Consider the following 7822-nt stretch of genomic DNA (forward strand, 5'->3'; position numbering starts at 1 on the left):
GCCCCAGTAACCCCCGCAACCCCCCTGAAAGGGGGGGATAAAGCGGTAACATCTCCGCGACCCTCACGGATAAAGCGGTCAAGAAAATGATGATGATGAAGTTAGCATTCTAACCAGCTGGTTCTGGCCCATCCCGTCTTCTAATATCACTTTGTACCTCAAGAGGTGATAACCCCTGTAGTTTCAGCTGGGAGATCTAAAAACAGTGAGCTCGCTAAAATAAGTAAACTCACAAAATGTCAAGAAAATGTTAGCATCTATGTTCCTTACTAAACAGAAAAATACAACTGTACATTGTCTGAATTCAAGTAAACTCATCCTAAAACCCAATTCATTCAAACTGAAAAAAATGTACTGTATTCCCTGTCTTCAGACTGGCATATGTCGGTCTCAGAGGATGTATTTAGTCCCAGTTTGGTGTCCAGCTGTTTGAGCCCCATTGACCGCAGTGACTTCCCCCATCATCTGAGGTTGTGGTGCGGACAGACCACAGTCAGTTAAAAGGGTCACAGCTAACTGAGCTATTTGCTATGGTAGCTAGTTGCTACAGCAAAAGATGGATACAGCAAAGATTATAGTGAGCAGCAGTTAGCGGTACTGCTGCCCCATATAGTTTTGGAGCTACCTCCAAATTCTGGACATATCTTAAACCTTAAAGATTCTGAGAGATTCTGATTGGTACAAATTATGCACTTTTACTTACTTACTTTTACTTAATTTGCAATTTTTTAACTGGTGTTGAAAATAATCACTTCGACACCCAAACTTTACACATCCTATCTTTACACCGTATTACAGTACAGTTGACATGATACGACTTCCTGCATTGGACAGACATAAGTAAAGCTCATGCAACAGGATTGCAAAACAAATGACAGTGATCCTAGACCATTTTTCAATCAAGGTAAATAGAATTAGAACTAGAAAACAAATTTCCCTTTTTCAACTTGTAAAAGCCAAGGTTTTCAAAGGCATCACAGCCTTATTCTCAAAGAATATTTCAACACAGATGTCTGCACACATTTTGTGAGAGATAGCTGGTGGAAGAAATCACTGATTTTGTAACGGTCAAAATGGGGTGAAACCTGCTGGATCACAGCCACTAATACAGTTATTTCATGCTTTAAAATCACTCCACATAGATATTCCAAGTATAAAACTGAGATGAATTATTGCCTTTCCCGCAGTAATGTTAACTGACTCTTTTTTGGTATAGGAAAGAAGAAAGCAAAACTTCAGCTTCCTGAGTTGACTAACCATCAACAGAACAGCACTTTAATCTTCAGGCAATCATTTTATCATGCATTTAGTTGACCTTTCCCATAAATCACAGCTGAGTGATCTGATCGAACTCTGCAGGATGTGGAAAAGTTTGCTGTATAATGCAGAGTACCCTTTATGTGTTGGGAAGCATCTCTGTGCTGGCTGCTGCGTGTTCTTTCTCCCATATACCCAATTTGCCTGCAGATGTGCACTGCAGCTGACAGCTGTGTTGGTGGCTCAAATAGAATGAGCAATTGCAGGCAAACATTTCTTGTTAACAATTACAGTTGAATAGTGATCTGAAGGTTAATTTGGTAATCAGTGAATCTGCAGTAATGATAGCTGCAATAAATTATAACAACGACATTTATCATTGAATCAAAAGAAAAGGATTTTTTCCATCTGAAGAATGAATATCTAAGCATGAAACATGGAACAGCATAGTGACAAATAAAATAATGTATACATTTCAACATTTTATTAGTTTTATCTATTATTTATGTTTATCTATATTTTATATATTACATCCATATTGTGTCATCTGTGTGACTTTTATTTTAAAGAACATTTGGATGTCTGATCTTCAGACACATATGGGATATATATGATTTTTGAAAACTTAATCAATCCACAAGATGACATATAATTCTGTCTTCCTCCTTTCAGAGGTTAGGGTGCATGCATGGTCAGTCAGCAGGTGCACATTTAATGGGTCAAACTCTTGTGGACAAACTTCCCCGGACCGTCTTCCAGTAATTTATTTGAAGGAACCTGTATAAACTCCCCTGAGACAACAATAGCTAATTTCCCTAGAAATATTTAAAAATAATAATAAAATAAACTGAAATAACTGATAAAGAAATACACATATTTAATATATGAGCATTGCTATTTTTAGTTAACTTAACCACTAAAATATTCACATCAATAATGATCATTTTATATACAACCAAGCTCCATCGTTTAAGCCCAATGACTGATGGGTAATCTTGCTTGACATCTGCCAAAGTTATAAACCCTTGTTCAGTTCTTCATTACACAGTTCACAGTTCCCTTTGAAATGTTCTGCTCCCTATGGTTTGGAATCTTAATGTGTCTGAACTGAGTCTACTTTTCAGGGAACTACTAGGTAATCGGAACACACCCTAGGCTCTTACAAAGATCACTAGGGTTCTACTGTCACTCAGGGACATCACTTGGCTTCTGCTGTAGTCTTTAAATAGTTGTACTGTAGCTGTCTGTTGTAGCTCACAATGGCATCACTAAACTTCAACTGTAGCTCGCAATGGCATCACTTGAGTTCTGCTGTAGCTCACAATTAAATCAGAGAGATCTCTATATACTATCTGTAATGCAAGTTTAGCCCAATAGAGTTTTATTCATATTTTATCACGTCTGAGGAAAATGCTGATATTCCTAATGGCCTCACCTTTCTCCTCAGTAATTATGCCTGCATTATGTTACCTACTTGCTAGCTTGGTAAACTGTTAGCCTTCCTGCCTTCTAGATGCTGTTGTCTGGTTGTGGTGTTCTCAGACTTAACCACTTGTACATGACTTTCCATGTTGTTATCACAAGCTCACAAGTTCCATTTGAAGGTGAGGTCATTCTCAGTGACATCACTAGAGTTCTACTGTAGCTCCTAAGGACATCACAAGCTTATGACATCACGGGTTTTCTACAGTTGCTTACAAAAAAATATCTGGAATTCTGCTTACTCTCTCAATGACATCATGTGTGTTCTATTCTGCTCACAATAACATCACTTGAGTTCTAAGGTAGCCTTCCATCACATCACTTAGTATGTTTGTTTTAACTCTCATTACTCATAGTTATAGGCCAAGTTCTGCTGCAGTTCTCAATGCAACAATACAATTAAACTGTTACAACTCAAGTTTTAAAGGTCCCATAATATACTGTTTTTCATCAATTTCACACAGCTGTCAGAGGTCCAACAACACTGTATTCGAAATGTATTGCCCCAAACCCATCCGTGGTCCTGAACTTCAGCTGTCTGAAAGTGGCTCAAGTGAGCTCTACTGAGAGCAGGCTGTTTCTGTGCCTGCACCTTTAAATGCTAATGAGCTCCGTCTGTCAGCGCCTGCCTTGCCTGCTACACGCCCCTCTCAGGGAGAGGATGCCGCTTACGCTAGCGGTAGCATGCGCTAATGTTTACAGTGGATGTATCACTATGGCTCGCCGAGATGCTGTCGTTCAACTGGTTGTATAAACTTAATAAGCCAACACTCAGGAATTTGTGTGTCCACCATTACATGAGAGACTCCCCACTCCCCAACACAACCACCAGGCTCCCATCCCCCACTGACCTGCAACAGGTAGCATTTAAAAACAGCTAGCGAAAGCTGTGTTTGTCTCCAACACAGTCTCCAAACTCTTGGACACTGTTCGCATAGTCTCTGTCTCCAGTCTGCACGTTTCCAGACTTTTTACCGTGACAACCAAGCTCCCTCCTAATATTATTAACATTAAACTCGCTTTAAACGCCATTGCATAGCGGACTGAAGTGGAGCTAACTAGTTAGCCAATTTCAAGCTGACTTCACCATACTCGTGGGCAACTGTAAATACTATCAGAACATGGCGACACTTACCTGTGGCTCGGGTGCAGTTGCTGGGTCCCGTATGGTTGGGACTGATCCTTTTACGAGGGTCAGTGTCGAGGCAAAGCCAGCTTTGTACTGACCCTCGTTACTGAAGCAGTCCGATGTGAAGTGGTTAGTACACACAAACAGACTCACAGGAACCATAGCCGGCACGTTGTCGTTAAAAATGAAACACAACCACTGTCTCTTCTGTTCTTCTGTAGCTGGGACAGAATATAGGCACTTATGTTGATTTTTACAACCAACAACAGAGCAATTTGTGTGTCTAGCTCTGAGCGACGACATTGCGAAACACTGCTATCTTACCGCTGGACACACCGAACTTCACCTCGGGGATGAACGCCCCGCTCTCGAATATCTCCGGGGAGAGGGGGGAGTGTTTTCGCGCAGAGGAGCCCGGCCTATGCAAATCACTCCTGTCGTTACGTAACGAAAGGAGCTGAATCTGAACAGCCTGTAGGAGCCTCGTTTTACCAGTGGGTGGGCTGCAGAGACCATGCAGGACTCGTTTGCTTTCCTCATTCTGGGAGTTGGTAGGCTCAGGGAGGACCAGTTTATATATGTAGAGACCAGAGAAAACATGTTTTTCATAATATGGAACCTTTAAAGTAGCTGTTGGTGATAACAAAAGTGTTCTACTGTCACTCACAATTTCATCACTAGAGTAATGACATCACTAGTGTTCCACTATAGTTCTCAATGACATCACTAGTGTTCCACTATAGTTCTCAATGACATCACTAGTGTTCCACTATAGTTCTCAATGACATCACTAGTGTTCCACTATAGTGCTCAATGACATCATTAGAGTTCTGCTCTAGCTCACAATGTGATCACCATTGTGTACCTATCCACCTATCCAGGAGAGATTCCAGAATGAGTATAGGAATGCTAACATACGTAAGTGCACATACACACAGTAAAATAATCGCAGCACTAAAATTACTGTGACCAACATATTTGCTGTAAGCATTTAAAAATATTTCTATGCAAATATATTCGGTAGTTGAGTGAATCAATGAATAAATGGAATTTTAAACTTAAAAGGAAATTATATTTCAAGCTTGAAGTAATCAGTTGGTATGAAAATTCCTTGCTGCATAAACTGCATAAATCGGTGCTCTTGTCAACAGTTCCAACTGGGCATTATTTCAAGCCCCACTCCAGTGTGAGTTGCTATTTTTATGATCTTTCCTGACAACGTTTTATAATTTTGGACAAATTACTTAATTTTGTGATTAAACTTTAAAAATCTAAGCTGCTGCTAAAATGGAATGGACTACAGTAGAATCTGTGACTTTCATCTCATCCACCAAGCTTGGCTTCTGGTGTTGAAAGAGTGGCGTGGCACCTTTAAGAACAGGCCAGTTTGTAGTGAGTGAGTAAAGAGCTAAAGTTGGTGACTGAGCTCAGAGCAGACAGCTGTTAGCCACTGGAGCAGACGGAATGTTTAGCAGTGAAGTTGTCTAGTGGCATTAAATGTACAGTACAGGTTACAGTTTGCCCATGAATAAACTCTGCAGCTCTTTAATACACAAGAAGACATCATGTTTGAGTGACAGTTATTGCTACCACTCCTAATATCAATAATGATCCATGCTAATGATCTTAATCATGCTGAAATGGCAGTCTGGTATCAGTGGTATAATGTTCAACTATTTACCACAGTCCATTCTCAGTTTGAGAAAGAATGTTAATCATTTAACAGTTAGAAAAACTGGCTGGAGTGGAACTTTTCCATTCAGTAGGCCTGTGCTCAGCAGCATTTAGTCATCTGTCCATCGTGTTTACAAAGCTGCTGTGGGACGTCAAGGGAACGTTCAGTGATGTAAGGTCAAAGGGGCATCATTGAGTAAAATGTTTTGATATACATACTGTACATACACACACACATACACATACATACATACATACACACATACATACATACATACATACATACATACATACCTCAGCATTGTTTCCCAGAAGAACCATGCTGATGCTCACACGCCAGCAAATGGGCATTACTTAACTTGCATCTTTGGCACCCAAGGCTGACCCAGATCAAACCAGGCAGTTTGTTTATCTGGCCTTAAGAGTGACCATGAGCCTCCTGCACCATGTACCACACTTTATGTGTAAACATACTCTGAAACCTAGTTTACATTCAATATACCACATCAAGGTCATTATGGGACATGTAGGCTATATATCATAGGTGGCGGTGAGCACTTATTCAAAGGAGGAGTGAAACACTCAAGGGCAGCCTGGTTTTTCCAACATGAGCCTCCTCAGCCTCTCTTGTACTAAAGTTCTCAAATAAACATCGTCCAGAACAGTTTTGTCTATCTGAAGGACATGACAAAGTGAACACATCCCTTTCTTTCTGCAGTCTTTCCCATTATACACATGGGGTGAACACCATGCTTGGATCAATACAGGCCCCATTAGGGACCCCTATCGGGGTTGGCTTCTCAGCATCAACCCGCCCACCCCGGTCAGCGAAGAGACCCTACAGACCCACCAGCTGCTATGGCACTCGTCCATTCCGCTCCATCGAGCTACAGCTCCTAAAGGTGCATTACGTGCATTACTAACCTTTCATGCATTCTAGCTGAGCACTATTATTATTACAGTAATTACTGGATACTGTGCAAGGCGCATATATCAGCTGCGTTTATCAAAATCAAGCTTCCTGTGAGAGGACAGCCAAGCAGCTGTTTGCCAGTAGGACCAGACTATTATACATTCAGTCTAAGAGTTGCAATGAATTGTGGCTGATTTCAGAGGTTTCTGAATGTTATCTGCAAATGTGTTTGTGCAAAATAAAGCAGGGAAGGGACAGATGTTAACAATTGCTGTTCATTTTATGAAAATCTGCAAACGTGCACAGTCTAATCATCCCTAAAGGGATGGCATATCATGCACGTTATAGATCAGTTTGTAAGTAATCTCCAGGCAGCGCTTCCACTACAGCGACTGCATAAATACTCATCTATTGTTTTGTTTGCCCGTCTCCACTCACCCAAGCCTTTGGGATCCTCCATCTATTCATTCGCCATGAATAATGTGCCACATCTCATGTCAGATGGAAAGATAATAGTGTCACAATGCTGGCCCCACATCTCCTGCTCAGCACAATTTACAATAGACCATTCTGTGATTTCCCAGCTACTTCATGCCTCACATTGCTGCCCAGTGAGATGGTGATTTGCAGAGAGGCACGTCCTGACCTTACACAGGCATACACCCACTCAAATCGTTCTTGTTGACCTCTGACTGCTGGGATGCTACTGATCAGTCCGGATTAGACTGGTTCATTCACTTCCCACAGTTCTGCTGACAAGATGCCCAATACAGTTTTGCCTTACACACAGAGTATGTAATTTCAGCCACTAGACGTCTTTCAATCAATACAACAACAAAAGACAGAGTTTGAAGATGTTATGAAATAGCATGGGATCATGAGAGTTTGTTTTCTGCCCAAGTCAAAAAATAGGCTATACAACACAAGGTCTAGTCCTTTTTAGACATTTTAATGTGGAAATGTTAATGCCTTTAAGAGATAATCACTGGCTGTTAAGTAGGCTACAATTTGAACAAACTGCTCTTGATGACTCAGTTGTTCAAATTTTAGTGCAATGGGTTAGCTTTAGGCCTATAATGAAATTAATATTGTAGGAATCACTCTTGACTTGGCATTTAGTTCCTGCTGTCTTTCATACTATATTTGTAAGAGTGAGAGAACTGGATATTTTTGATGAGGGACAACAGCATTGTTAACATTTATAACCGTGACACGCCTGAATATTTTAAATCAACCTCTCTGTCTTAAAGGGGCAACATTCTTTACTGTACCATACTGATAATGATAATGATCTGCAGAAGATTAGAATTGTTTATAAATTTCAATAACCTTGTGATTTATTGATTAGGTATGAATTTTCACATATT

The sequence above is a fragment of the Pagrus major genome, chromosome 22 (genome assembly GCF_040436345.1).
Source record: "Pagrus major chromosome 22, Pma_NU_1.0".
NCBI lineage: Eukaryota > Metazoa > Chordata > Actinopteri > Spariformes > Sparidae > Pagrus > Pagrus major.